At 36.1% G+C, this 16,024-nt stretch overlaps 1 protein-coding gene across 3 annotated transcripts in view; it reads right to left on the minus strand.

The window, feature by feature from the left end:
* MBNL1 (muscleblind like splicing regulator 1) overlaps window positions 1–14,578 on the minus strand; it is a 190,384-nt gene extending 175,806 nt beyond the window's left edge. Inside the window, exon 1 of one of the 3 annotated variants that reach the window (XM_045514468.2) lies at window positions 14,445–14,578. The gene's annotated coding sequence lies outside the window, so the exon portion shown is untranslated. The remainder of the gene's footprint in view (window positions 1–14,444) is intronic. The other 2 variants (XM_045514488.2, XM_074369332.1) reach the window with 2 other exon arrangements.
* Between the last annotated feature and the right edge of the window lie 1,446 nt (window positions 14,579–16,024).

The raw sequence follows: 16,024 nt of genomic DNA on the forward strand, positions 1-16,024 counted from the left end.
TTGAGCCCTCACAAGAGACACGTGAGATGGTATTTATGACCCCATCCTAGAAATGAGGGGACTGAAACTAGGGCAGTGGTTCTTGATTTTGGCTGCATTTTGGATCAATAGAGTGCAACCACCTATTTCTGGGTTGCAATCAAATCAGAATTTCTGGGTGTGGCACCCAAGCATCAATATTTTTTTAAGTTCCTCAGATGATTCCGATGTGCAGCCAAGGTTTCCTAGAGCTGAGTTATAGTTTATGAAATGAAATTACTCAGAATCAGGGGCAATGTACTGACCTGCTCTGTTTCCTCCCTTTGGCAAGTAAAGTCTATTTGGCTCAACAGAAACAGTGTGCTCTGCAGGAAACCGTCTCAAACAGAGTTAGGTTTGGGTAACATGGTGCCCACGTGCATCTAGAAATGTGGGAGTTGGACTAGTTGTGGGAGGCAAGATGACATGACACTTCTGTCATGCACCTGGCTGGGCATGGAGCTTCTTAGGCAACCAAAATGTGTGTCACTTCATACCAGGTATGCATCAGTGGCCTGTGGGCTTAAAAACTAGCTAGAGAAACAATGAAGCCCATACAGAGGATAATCCTACATGTTCTATAATGTTTAGGTTGCTGTTTGCTTAGAGTTTTGTATCCTGTCTCTTTCTAAGAAATTGTAATCATGAGCACCTCTTGAGAATGACATAAGGGCCTCTGAGTATTCTGGGCCACTTCCTGTTGGATTTGTTTCTATCAGACTACAGAAAGTATATATATATTCTAGAATATATGCTTCCATGTACGTGCATATATATGCATACACATGTATATGTATGATTTTTCAGAAATAAAAAGTGGCAAATTTTAGTCTATTTTATGAATTCATTCAACAAAACTAACATAGTTAAACTATAAATACAAATAAATTAATAGGACATTTCTCATTTGAATATCATTTGCAGGTAATGTTAGAAGTCTTAATTTACTTTCTTTGTGAATGTGCCGTCAGCCCATATGGATTTCCTGGCCACACCTGGATGGACTCGAATGCCCGTATTTCAGCCACAGGCTTAGCAATGAGTCACTGCTGACAAAACCCGATCCTGTCTAGTCTTCTAAGTAATTAATGTTATTTTTAGACAATTTCAAACATTCTTTTCCCTTTTCAAACTTTTCTGGCGGTAGGCCACCAGCCCACTGGTAACTGCTGCATTTTCAGTGTATATCTTTTTTGCTATCAAATTGCCTGTCTGGCCCACAAATAGTCACTGAGCACCTGGCACAATCCTGGCCTTTCCTGGAATCTGAGGCTACAGGGTGAGCAAGGCAAGACCCCATGCCTCTTGAAACATACAGTCCAACAGGGACAACAGATACGAAATATTAGGTAATCATTATCAGTTAACAATATAAATTTGCAAAGTGAAGTGAAAGAGAAGAAGGGTGTGAACAGGTGGATCTAAATTCAAAAGATAGGCAGTTGTCATTATTTTTATGATCTCTTCTTTATTTCATTGAATTCAAACATCTAGAATTATAGCCCAGTGAGGAGCCACCACAGTGCTTGGACTACACATCTGTGCCGCCTGAATTCCTCATTTGTAAGACAGAATCCCATTACTAGTTGCATGAAACAGTGACGTTATTTCTGTTAAGGTGCAGGGTGTTCACCACACCGCCCCCGAGGGTAAGGTTCGAAGAAATCTGTGACTGATCAGTACTACTCTGACCTTGTTGTGTTTTGCTGTTTACTTTCGTTCATTTCCTGAGTTTAACCGTTTAAGGCTATGCCACCTACAGACAAAGCCAGCTTCTCTCTCACACTTTCAGAGAGCATAGCATGTCAGCTTTTGAATTAATATATGAAAATCCGCTTGTATTATCTTTTGTTTTGTCAAAGTTACAGGCTCTTTTTTAAATCCTTGTTCCTGATGTTAAAAAAAAAAAGAAATGTTTTTTATATTCCTGGATATAAAAGGTAACATGTGCTTATTTTAAATATTGTATCCAGTGCCTTTAATAGGAGTTTATTAATTCTGTTCAGGTGCCACTGTAAAGATGTTTATGCATGATTATTCTACTCCAGCAACAGAGCAGTGTGTGTAACTCCTACCCACACGCTTACTCCCATGCACAGTGTAACTTCCTTCTATAGCTTCAAGACGCCCACGCTCCTGCGAAAGCACTTTTCTACCTGTCATTAGTCTTTGCAATTAAGTAAAGAAAAAGGTAGCTGTATAAAAGAGGCTGGCCACTCTGGGCCTCTCTTTTCACAGAGTCTTTCTTCTCTAAAGATACTCTAAATTACAGCCTTAGCCAGAACAGTTTTTCTCCTTGTGAGGACTTTGAAGTCTGTTTATTCTTACAATGTACTGGTAAGTCTGTCTTGGAAAAAGCTGTAAATAGTTTGTCAGGGTCCCTAAATACTGACAATCTACAGGGGCCCTGGGAAGTGTTAACTCTGTTAGATTTGACTTGAACTTGTGGAAAAGGGCATGTTTGGCACCAAATATCCAATTTATCTGAGGCAGCCAGGAGAAAGTAGTACATGGATAATACTTGGCACAACTTTGGATGTCTTTCTTACCACAATGAAAGAAGACAACTGAAGTAAATCTATTTCATTTATGACTAACTTACCAGGTGACTAAAGGGAAAACACTGTCAACTTTGGGGTTATTGGCAACAGGTATACACATGCCAAATATGACACATGGGCCAGTTTTTCATTGGCGAGAGTCATGGCTTGCTGCCACCTTGCCCTTCTGCCTGTGTTGTTGGGTCCCCATCTCCCCCAGCCAACCTCGTGCAATGACCAGTGTGTGCACCACACTCTGTAAGAGAATCAGGTTAAAAACAGGGGGATAAGTTTTTCAAAGGCTGCTGCTCTGCCCATGGCCTTGGCTTCCATGAAATAAAAGACAGTTTTTGGAGCCTGTTATTAGGCATGAGAATTTGGACAGTTTCTCCAGGTCTCAGTTCCTGTGAACTTAAAATGTCTACCTCACAAAATTGTGCTGATGAACGAATTCATGAGAATTAACCTAATGTAGGTTAGGCCTTTCATAAAATATAGCTATTGTTATCATTTTAAATGGATGGTAATTACAAATTTTTAAATCTAGAATATTAAAAAAAATAAGCTCATGTTAAACTTCTTTTTGAAATATAAGGATTAAAATCAGTTGCAACTTAAAGAAATTTACAGCTATTTTTTACAAGATGAAAAGACAGATCTTCTCACAGTTTTTTTGAATGGACAGGTAGGAAGTAACTAAAAAGGAGTCCCAGACGTGCCCTGGAATGATACACAGGCCCTTTAGAGACATCTCCCTTAACTGGGCAGTGCACAGCTTTCTTTTGTCCAACTTTCCCCACCCATTTTACAAGGGAAAACATAAGAAGGACAAGCCAAGCAAAGCCAAGCAAAAGGCATCTACCACTTTAAAGAAGAGTTTATGATGCACAGTTGCATGGAAACCACTTCCTTTGGAGCCATATGTGAAGTTATTATGATTTTTTTTTTTGTAACCCAGTCAAAGCTGTTGCCACAGGATAAAAGTCTAGTTGTCTACTTGCTTCTTCTAAGTAACACAAGTCGAGATCCTTTCAGACATAGCTTCCCTTTTTTTTCAGATTTTATTCCTACCTCTCTGACAAAAGTGTATCTCTCAACTTCATCAGAACAAACATGCTCAGAGCTCTAAGAGGAGAAACGAATGACGATGTGTTGCTAAGTACTATTTAGTAACAAAGGCTCAGGCCACGAGAATGATGACACCATCATGCACTTTTGACAGAGATTCTTTTCCAACATGATGGGTCACCACCAGAAAAACAAAGCCAAATAAGGCAGGAGGAGAGACCACTTGGCTCTGGAGAAGGCATCCTTAGCATCCATTCTGGAGAACCATGAGCCCCAAGTTAACACAGCCCAAGTCCGTGCACTTTTTTTGTTCCCTTCCTGAATCCACTTCATGTGAACAAATGTATACTACGCTTATTGCAGAAAACCAAGTACTCACATACTTTCAGTAGATTTGCTTCGTGGTTAAGCTGCTCAGCTGTAGTAAGCAGCAAGTCAGAGAGTGGCTTCATGTTTCAAGAGTGGTCTCTAATATTCACACACTGCAGATACTCATACACTTACTCTCTCACACACATGCACTTGGAAACCACACACCATCTCACACTTTGCACTAACCCGATATATGGTGAGTCATCACACCCACATAGGGGGAAAGGATGGAATGCATCACTTGAGTAGCACATAAGTTGTTTGCACCCCTCCACACTTCCCAATACTAGTAAAAGTTCTTCTATTTAGGTGTTGTCAGGGGCACTCAGAAGTTAGCTCCTGACCCCTACAATATCTTGTCTTCCTGCCTTGGGGAAATGACAGTTGTGTTCCTCTCCACCCTGCCCATTGTCATCCTTCTAGCCACACTCAGTCCAAGGTCTTCTTTGTCAGCTCTTAAGGCAAACCAAAAATAGAAGAAATCATACTAGTTGTAGTTAACTTCATAAGTATAGAGGGAGGTCATTTGTTCTCAGATATTAAGTGTTTACTCCATTAAAAAAAATGTTCTTTTCAGTAAACTAGTTTATATTCCCTTCCCAAATCACACTGAACCTCCCAATTCCCTCAAAAAATTGTGTCCCACTAACTCTAGGATTTAAAATGTAATAATTGGGTCTTTTAGATCTCTTGGGATAATAAAAATAAATCAGAGGAAATTTATAATTACCATGGAAAATGCAGAGTAAGTTACTGCTACTTATAAAAGGAACAGGTTGATGTTGCAAGGGTCCCTATCATCATTGGCACTGGGATTTAGGAAGAATAAACAAAGGAGCATCTGTTGTCCCCAGAGACTAGAGAACAGCCTTTTCTCCAGTCTTTTCTACCTCGTCTCCATGCAGAGATGAAGCTGCCCGATGACCCCATTACCAGACATTGGTGAACCTGTTTTCAATGGCTATGATTGGGGTCAATTAGTCCACAGCAATTTTGCTGAAAAATCTTAAGTTGACAGATTTAAATAATACTTGAGCCCTTTTCACTTTTTTCAAACTCACACCTATAATGGAAATGAAAAGGCAAGAAAATGTATTTAACCTCTGAAGGTAAACTGAGCTTATCCGAAATTTATCTAAATATAATAAATTGTCTCCTAAGAAAGTTTTTGACCTATGTGGTAATTCCTGCTTCCCTTCAAACAACAGTTTTTCCTGGTCTGCGTTAAACACAGATAATGAATGGCTCATTCATTGACTCCTCTACCCCGTCCACACGTGTGCACATCCTTGCAGATGTTTGCTCACAATGCACAGCTCCTTTCCTTGGCCTACAACCTAGGTGAACAGTCTTAGCTTCATCTCCCACTTCCCTCTGGACCCCTCCTTTCTGCATCTCAGATATGCCAAGCTCACTCCTGCCTTTGCACTTGCCCATCACTCTCCCTGGGCCACTCTCCCCAGAGTCCTCCACAGGGCACTCAGCTTTCTCAGCATTCAGGTCTTAGCTTAAGTATTACCATTTCAGAGAGGCCACCTCCGGAAGCCAGTTGTCTCTCGTCCTTTTAGTTTGCTGAGTTTTCTTCATGTTGAATGAGCATCTGAAATTCCCTTTTAAGGATTTATTTGTTTACTGGTTTGCTCATTGTTAATCCCAACTAGACTGAAGTTCAGCTTCTTGAGGGTAGAAACTTGGTCTTGTGTATCACTGTTTCCCCAGCATCTAGAACAGTGCTCAATGCACAAGGCTGGATATATGAATATATGAATAGACACCCTTCAAAATAAAAAGTGTCTTTTCACAAGAATTAAAATCCTCCTTTCATATAACCCACTTCCTGAGAAGAACCACAAAGTCAGGGTCACCAAATACCTCCTATGGCAGGACGGTAGAATAGAAAAAAAAAAGTGACTCAATATTAAATGCACATAATATTAACATTGTTGAAATTTCTTTGAAAATTTTGTGAAATTTTCCGACAAAATTATTACCTCTTTTCTACCAAAGATAAAATTTTGATGGTTGGTTCAACTTTAAAGCTACTTCCTTCAGGGAGCCTTGTGCCGTCACTGCACCCAGAAGTATAACTTTCAATTACTTTGATGTCTCAGGTGACCCCTTATGTTTTTCATACTGTGTCTCAAAATCCACTTCTTTTACTATTCGTCCTCCTAGACTGTTAGATTTCTGAGGCAGGGGCTGTACCACACAATCTATAAACTTTTAACAATATCTAAACCACAGCTTTGTCTACCTTACTTCTTAAAAAAGAAGTAGTAGAGGCATTATAATTACATGATGAAGACCCAGCTTGGAGAAAGACACACCAAGGTCAGTTTGTGACCATTATCGAGCGACCTATCTCTGAACCTCTTTTTTCTTAAATCTGTAAATTCAGAATAATAGTACTTACTTAACAGAGTTGGTAAGGGTATTAAATTAGTTACTTATGCGAAGCACCTGACATACAATAACATTTTTTTTAATGGAGGTACTGAGAATTGAACCCAGGACCTCATGCACTCTACCACTGAGCTATACCCTCTACCCTATGATAATGTTTTTTAAATGGTACTGAAAATAGTATTAAAAAGTGATACACAATGGTACTAAAAAACGGTGCTAAAATGTAAATAATAGAGCGACCATTATCATCATCATCCCCGTTACTATTTGGGGCCTAATAATCCCAAGAACCAAGTTACATATTTATAACCTTAAACGTGACATTTCTCATGCACCAAAACCCTCCACAAACAGTTTTCCTAGACTGGCTTTATAATCCCCTTCAAGACTAAAAGTAGAACCAGGAAATAATTCCAAAACAATATGTGAACTATATGCATAGCCATGAGGGCCACACAGACAGATGGTTCATCAAGAAAGGATTCTGGAAGGAGATTGCTCTTCCATCTGGCTTGAAGAAAGCAATGAATCCTAGCTGGCAAAGAAGAGCAGGAGCATGTTTTTTTGGTGGTGAGGGCAGGGGCAGAACAAGTGCAAAAGCAGTGGGGCAGCAATGCACAGTGCTTGCCCCTCCGGACACTAAGAGGTTAGCGGCAGCTGCTATGAACTCATCTCCTTTTAGCTCAGTGGAAAAGAGCCAACACAGAAAAAAAAAAAAAAAAAGAGAACTTCTTGGTCTGTTTGTTGTCTCCGGGGGCCACTTTTTCGTTTCAGTTCCTTTCACTCAGCGGTAACAGAAGTATCCCCACCTGACGACCGCATGCCTGTTTAGAGCACCACCATAACATGGCCTCCCCCAGACAACCCTAGGAGGTCGCTGGTATTTTTATTATGCCTGTTTTATTTGTACATGAGGCTTAGAAATGCTGAGGCCTTTTGGCTTAATCATCATTTATCTGAGTACCTACTATGTTCCATGCAGTGTTGTCGCTACTGAGGATATAGCATGAACAAAACAAACAAAATCCCTGCCCTCATGGAACTTACATTCTAGTGGGAGGAACAGACAACAGAAATAATTGAATAAAGAAATAGAGATAAAAATTTAAGTGCTGTCAAGAAAATTTAAACAAGGTAAAAAGGATAGAGAGTGACTGGGTTAGGGACATAATAAAATATGTGGTTGGTCATGGAAGACATCCCTTTGGATGAACACCTGAGCATAGATCTGAATAGAGAAGGACTGTGCCACAGTAATATAGGTGGGAAGTCCCTGTGCAATGTACAAGGTCCCTGAATTAGGAATGAGGTTAAGATACCCTAAAAGCAAAATGAAGAATAGAGCCAGAGCATAGTGAATGAAGGGATGAGAAGTAGGAGATGAAGAGGAGATGTAGGTGGAAGCCGAGACATAGAAGCTCTAGTGAGGAGCTTGATTTTCTCCCAATTAAAATCGGAAGCCATTGAAGAATTTTGTGCAGTGAGTCACGTGATTTGATTTGTATTTTGAAAAGTCATGTTGGCAAGGATGCAAGAGTAGAAAAAGAGATAATTTTTAGGAGGACACAACAAGAACAGAGATGCCTTCAACAAGGGTAACAGTGTCTCACACCGTGCTCAAGATGGTGGAAGGGCTGAGCCTAGTCAGTGTTGGGATGTATGGTTGGGACCTAGATAACTTAACTATAAGATGATGCCATTTACTGACCAAAGAAGACGGGATGGAGCAGCGAAGGGTAGGCAATGAGGAGTTTTATTTTGGACATTTATTTGACATTCTTGATCATATCTGAGGTTTAATATTCATTTTGAGGTATGAATCCAGAAGTTGGCAGAAAGTTAAGGAGGTATGGATTTTTTTAAAATTTAAAGGTATATTACCAGAAACATGGAGAGGGAAGACAAGTAACTTATCTAAGATCCCCAGTCAGTAAGTGACAGAATTGAAATTGAAAATGAATCTTTTGACATCAACATACTTTCTCTTGCTACCACAAATATTAGGATGTATTCATAGTCATGAGTGCTGAAGTAGAATATGGGGGAGGGCTGGGGCAGGAACATTTTTGAATCACTTATACAGAAGGGTGAGAATTTTTTCCAGTGTTTATGGACTACACAAATTCATAGTTGCTTCTTATCTTACTTTCCTTATCTAATATTTTTTTTGGTAAGGGTAATGATATACGCACAATTAACTTTTAAAAGCCTCTGGAATAATAAACTTATAAGCTTGGCACAGATATCCACTTTCTTATCTGAAACTGTCACTTTTTGGAATACCCAAGGGAATAACTGACTTTAGACTAAGTGTAGATTGCATAGAATTGAAATATAAAGATAAAGTTCCAACCAATAACACAAATAGGTATTTCTGAATTGTATCATAACATTTGAATTAGGTTGTATCAGATTTGTTTAACAGAAATGACCCCAGTAGCATTTCATCTCTATGGCTTAAAAAAAAAATCATTAAAAAAAAAATTAAAGCAGTAAGAATGCAAAGGGAAAAAAATCTTAAAACTGAAAACAAACTGAAGTAAATGAACATAATTGTATTTTAAATGAATATTATGATGTTCCTGAATGGAAAGAAGAAAGAAGAGAGAGTGAGGGATGAAGGGAGAGAAGAGAGAGGAAGGAAGGACGGAAGGAAGGAAGGAAGGAAGGAAGGAGGAAGACTTCCTCATCCAGTAATTTACAAACACAGTATTTGGTGGGGTATGGGTGTGGGGGGCAGAGGTGCACTCTGCCCTCTTTTTCAGCAGGCTTGTTTATAATAGTAGTGGTTTGGGTAAAGCAATTCAGAAATTGTTTTAGATGTATTATGGAATTGAGCAGGCACATGATGTCCAAAACATACATATGTGTGTATGTGTGTTTTTCTGTATGCCTGCATACGCATTTTTGAATGCATATGTGTGTCTTTACGTCTCTCTGCATGTATACACATTGATACAGTTCTGCTGAAAGAGTCAAGGAGGAAAAACAGTCCAGTGGCAGTGAGTATGCTAACACCTAGGTCTTAACCTCTAACACCATTCTCCACTAAAAGAAATGAGAAATGAATGATTCCAGGGGTAAGACAGGAGGGGAACCAGATCACCCTAGAACATCTTTTTCTTCCAGAAAGTAAGAAAGTACTCACTAATGTGATGGGGCATGCTACAAAGACATCAGAAGTCAGAAAGAAAAAGCTCCATTGTTCAAAGGTGGACAATTTGAACACCAAAGTAATTAAGGCAGTAATGATTTATAAACCATTGGAAAGACAGAAATTCATGAGCTCATATCAGTAACAGGTAGATACATAATAATTAAATAAATGGGAGAGGAGAGAGGGTTTTTTTTGTTTGTTTTTTGTTTTTTGCTTATACTAGAAAGCACAAGACTGATAAGAATGTGCAAGGAAGGAATGCTGGAGTTGGAAAATCGTCATTTGTAACCAGTACAGCATGGACTGCATCCGATAAGAACATCAGTTAATGCTAAACCCCAGGAGTTATTGTCCATGAGAAGCCATTAATATAAAATGGAGAAATTAGGCAACACCTTGACTAGGCGACCTAAATTATCATCTCCAGTATATCACGTGCCTCTAGATGTGACAGCAGGAGAGGAAACAACAACAACTATATATGCCATAGTTCCATTTATTTTCACTTTTCATAAGGAAAAAAAATTCAGGCAGATGTATTTATTGTTTTCCTGTGTTGGTGGACAGAATTCTAGAATAGTATTCTAGCAGAAAATGTATAACCACAATCTAACCATGAAAAAATGTCAAATACAAAATGAGGAACTCTCTGTTAAAAAGAAAAAAAGAAACAAGGATAGGTGAATAAGTTGTCTTCTTTAAAATTTTCAGTTCCATAAAAGGCAAAGAAATGCTGTGGAGATGTTCCAGATTAAGGGAGGCTAAAGAGACATTACAACTAAATGTGATACTTGAGTCTAGACTGGATCCTTTACTGGAAGGGGAAATATTATAAAGGGTATTATTAGATAAATAGCAAAATTGGAATTTGGAAAAGTATGAGATAAAAGAATTGTATCCATGTAAATTTACGAAGTAGATGTAATTCTAAAACAAGATACTTTTTCTATTTTCAGTAATTACACACTGAAGTAAAGGGCCATGTTGTTTGTAACTTGCCCTCAAGTAGTTGAAAAAAAAATGGAGATAGAAAGAATGAGAGCAAATTATAAAGCAAATGGGGTAAAATATTAAGATTAAGCAAAACTGGATAAGGGTATATGGGAATTCAATATACTATTTTTATTTTTACAACTTTTTTGAGCTTAAAATTACTTCCAAATAGAAAAGTTCAAGTAAATGAAATACAACAAGCATTTTTAGTGAACATTAAAAAATTTGTTGCCATCAGATATCTGATTTTATTTTACTCAGCCACCTAATTGCATAGAGAATGTTTTTGCCTTTCCCCTAATTCAGCTCTGTTCACCAACACAGGAAAACACTAAATGTATCTCCTTAAATTTTTTTCTTATGAAAGGTGAAAATAAATTAAACTTCTTGAAGAAAAATTCTATTTTTTTTTTCAGAATCAAAGCAAACTGGTGATGTTTTTAAAGATCATATTACTATTTACATCATTTCCAAAGTAAGAAGAATTTTGAAGAGATAATCACTACATATATAAAAAACTAAAAACTTATGATGAACTATCTGTAAAACAGAATAACAATGAGGTGTGACATTTTATACTTGTCCGTGGAGCAACACCAGTAGGCTAACTTCATTTCTGACCTACTTTCTATGGTTCTAATATTAATTAATGGGTTTAGTACCATTTTTCTTTAAATTTGGATTTAAAAATACAAATTTAATATTTTCCTCAATAATACTGGAAAATTAAACTTACTCCTTGTACATGCATAGAATGCTGAAAAAATAAAGCTGAAAGCAATTTGGAAAACATCAAATCTAACTTTCTGATTTTAGTTCATGTCAAATAATTAAAAATATCAATGATGTCAGGTAGTGTTGGAAATATAACAATAATGCTCAAACAACAAATAATTTGCATTTAAAATATTTTAAGAATTAGCAGTGTTTTTATTTTTTACGATGCAGATGTGTAAATTAGACTGCATTTAGAGTATTGTTTTAAATGGGGATATCCAGAAATATAAAAGGCCTTGCCCTTATTCTTTATATTTGCAGAAATTACTTCTTCTATGGAAATGAGATACATAGTCTATCCCACAGACAACATGTACTGCCGCAATGCATGTTTTTGGGAACACAATAATTTCCCCACTTATTAGCACATACTTTTGTTAATAAAATAAACGTGAATATCCTACTGGTGGCACTTCTTTAGAAGTCATATCCATTAAAAATAAATAGAAGATCAACAGATGTGGGTGGATATAAATTTGCTTTTAAAAGGCTGAAAGACCCATATTACCTAGATCTAGAGAACTTTTGTTTCTGTATTTAGAACACGCTATCCTTCTTAATCTATACCTAAACCATAGTCTTTCAGGCAGCAACGTTCTCTTGTTTTTTGTTTTGTTTTGTTTTTTGTTTTTTGTTTTTGCAAATGGGGAAATGGCCAAAAGAAGGGAAAACAAAACAAATGTTTCAATGTTTAAAAAAATCCTTTTGGAAATCCAGTTTTGTCAAAAACAAACAACATCATTGTTTCAAAGTGAAATTACTATTTGAAAGATGATATATTTGCCAGGGTGGGATAGAACATTCTACTAGCAGGTCGTTCTGTTCTACAAGTGGGCAGCTTTGGAAAGTTCTGTGAAAGAGGAGGGAGACATCCACTGAACTGTGAGATTAGCTGGAGCAAGCCTGGATCTTGATTGACAGGTAGATCCCCAGCAAGATCACCCACACGCCACACAGTCAACCATGCCTCATTAAGACAGGTATAAAATTTCACAATGCCGAACAGCAGTCATCCAATTTCAACGTTTATTAGATTCAATGAAAATTTATGTCTTAGTGTGTCACATGAATGTAATCTTAAAAAACATAATGTCTATAGTTCAAAAGTCAAAATTTATGTTTTCCAGCAACAAATTATTTACAATATTGTATCTAATTTTACTTAAAATTTTTGGATTGGGGGCAGGGTCTAAATCCTTCGTTTTAATGACAGTATGTGAAATAAAAAGCCTATGCAGTGCACCCAGCTGTTCTCCTAATAATGCCAAGAACATCCCCTTCAACAATCTGTATGATTTATGCAAACACAACCAGATAGGCACTAATTTTTTTCTGTAGATATAATTTTCTCAAAGGCAGAACAAATTCTAAGCTTATTTTCCATAATTTAGGACTAGGCTGTTCATTTAGAGACTTTGATAATTCTCACCAACAACATCAACACATCTGTCTTGCCAGCAAGATAGCATTTTATCTGCTTCTTCAGCCTTCACTTGCTGTTCTGAATTATAGCGGTGATTAATTTACATTGTAATTCCCTTAGGCTATGTTTTCTCTTGGTTGTTATCAGTTATTCAGTGTAATACCACACAATGTGTATAGCATACCCTCAGCACTTAATTGTTCATGATGTTAAAATATCTCATACTTAAAATTCTGGACATTTAAAAATACTTCCATCATTTTTTTAAAAGAGAAGGACATTAAAAGTGGTATTGTTGCAAATAACAATGAAGTTCTGATGGGAGTAGTTGTATTTAATGAGCGTGTGATACCTAGAGATGAAGATGCACAATTTTAATGGATTTCTCATAATTATCAACTTAATTTTAACATGTTGATCTAGTTAGGATGTTAAACTCGAGTCAACAGTTTTTTTCCTGAATTTATAACACTAACAGTCTGTTTTTCTTTTCTGTAATCAAAAGACAGTAACTCTCATTTCATTGCATGAGAATGTATATTTTTTAAAAAGCTTTTTTCCCCCAGGTAATGTAATTGAACCAGTATGACAGCACTGTTTACCAAGACTGATAAAAATTAAATCTATTAATTGATGGAACAATGCAGACTTTCTTTTCTGGAAGCCATGCGGTTACTCTAATATTAAAAGGAAACCAAATTAAGCAAGCATTCAAATATGTTATTTGAATATATATATTATTTCAATGTATAAATATATGTAACTACAGTTTCTTTTAAAATACACATTAAAATAAACTGCAGTATTTTTACCAAAGTATATAAAATCCAACTGCTTTTAAAAGGAAGATTTAAAAATTGCTATATAATGAATACAATTGTATTAAGTAGTTAATATGTATAAACATTACTCTAGATTGGGACAAACAAGAAAAAAAATTTCTGCTGGATTTAGGTTACTTTAGAATTTCCTAATGAGATCAGTTTCAGCTTAGTTTGATTTCCAGTTATGAACCCAAATGGTCTTACTTTGTTTTAGTTATTGCTCCATTTTTAAGCATTAAACCATAAACTGATATTACTAAGGCAATCATGAATTTCTAAAGTCAAGTTTACTTATTTAGATTTTAAAAACCATTCTGTCTACACTATAAATTGCTTTTCTAAAGTATTTAAATATCATCATAATGTGATAATATTAAAAATAACATTGAAATGTCACATTCTATATAATACAATATATTTTCACAGTGGGTAAACAAATGCAAGAATATTTTTTCCTGAAAAATGTCAAATTAATAGCATGCAAAACTAACAAATTGATATTACAAAATATTAGGAATTTACTAGAGCTAGGGGAAGAAAAATTTCTCAAATTTTATTATTAATATAAAATTTTTAAATTACTAAATTGTGTACAAAATTATGAAAAAAGAATGTTTTACCTTGTAGTTAAAATAATTTAGTGATTGATAAGAACTTCAATTTTTTACAGCTTTTTAAAGATTGTGTGTGAAGTTGAAACTGCAAATTTGTAAAACTTCTTCATTTAAAATATTGACTGCTTACTTGAGAAAGGTATCACTTTTATCTAACCTACTTTGTAATCCAGCCAGCATTTAAATTCTTGTTCTCTAAATAGCTATCCAAATAAAATTTTAAAAAAATAGCAAGTAACACTTTCTTCTTACCTCTATGTCTTATTTACAGTTGCTTGTTGAGCTGCTTAAATAGTTGAGTTTGACTACCAGCACTGTGAAGAGCTCTGTTCTCTGCTGGGCTCTCTTCTCTAGACACAGTTTTTTTTTTCTCTCTGAAAGGATAGTCTACCAAAAGAGGAAGTTGTGAAACATAGAGTCATTATGCTTTATAAATTCAATGGAGAAGGGAAAATGATTCACAAAGCTCATGCTTGAAATCATGGTTAACAGGCTATAAATTATGTATATAGATATATAATTAACGTATACACATATTTACATGTGTAAGCAAATTTTAGAAAAGTTGAGTTATCAAAATCTGTATTTAATTAAGTAATGCTTATTTACATAAGTAACCACCTCCTGTGTGGCTAAATGATAATTATAGAAAAACAGAAAATACTGCTCTATGCAGAAGAAAACTGTCAAGCTGATAAAGGAGGAATAAACTTGCTTTTATAAGGCTAATTAATTTAAAGTATTTTGGAGTATGACCTAAATGCTAATCTGACTATAGAATCTGGTAAAGAGTTAAAAAAGAAAAGAAAAAACTTCAGTAGACGAACATTTTCCTGGAATCTGAGTAGTGGTTTTTTGCCTACAAGTCTTAAACTTCCTTTCTCATGAATAGTTGCCTGTTACATATAGATAAAGCATTGCAAAACTGAAACTGTTGCTTATTCCTGAGCTATGGTCTCTCTCAACTTCAGCCACAAGAATGAGAAACAGGTGCAGATCCTGCAATACTGAACATTTAACTGGTTAAGTTTCTAACAAGTTGGAACACAAATTGAAAATATCTACAGGACAGTAGAGACAGTGTTCAAAAAAGGACATAAAAACAGTTGATCAATGCAAACATTTTTGTCGACTTCAAATAAAAGGAAATGCTCAGGTATATGCTTCTCCCAGTTACTGGGTAATGGGAGCAAATGAGTAGCTGCAATTTGTATGTGGCAGTCCCTCCCCTGCCCCTTGCTCGTTAGGGAAGAGGAAGGGAGTGGATTGCAAGAATAATTAAGTAATTATGCAAACCTCCACGCATTGCAAGAACCACTTTCTGGACTTCAGAAACCACCATGCTCTCAGGGTATCACACTCTGCTTTTTCACTTAGCCATATTTTCAAAGGGGCAATAAAAAATAATTAGGGGATGATTAAAAATGGAAACATTTTCCATTTCATCTCAAGTCATACTTAATGTAAATTTACAGTAAGTAAAAACAAATGAATAATAAGAAAGCTGCCTCCCCATAAAAAAAAAAACAAAACCCAAAACCCAAAACCAAACCAGACTAAAAAAAAAAAAAACAAACCCACCAGAGTGTCACTGACATAAAATTTGACTTGAATTCTTTAGTGAGATACTTTTAGGAAAATTTTTGAAGAAAAAGCTATTGATGTGATTGCCATTGCTTAGACTCTGTGTGTTTTGATAAATTTTAAATACTATTGTGTTTGAATATTGTTATAAAACACTAGGCCCCTCTGCTCCCCTCTCACATCACCCCAAAGGCCCAGACTCTGTCCTGGAAGCACAGTGCTCAGCATCTGTGGGTGACTTTAATATG

This window comes from Camelus bactrianus, chromosome 1 (genome assembly GCF_048773025.1).
Source record: "Camelus bactrianus isolate YW-2024 breed Bactrian camel chromosome 1, ASM4877302v1, whole genome shotgun sequence".
NCBI classification, from domain to species: Eukaryota; Metazoa; Chordata; class Mammalia; order Artiodactyla; family Camelidae; genus Camelus; species Camelus bactrianus.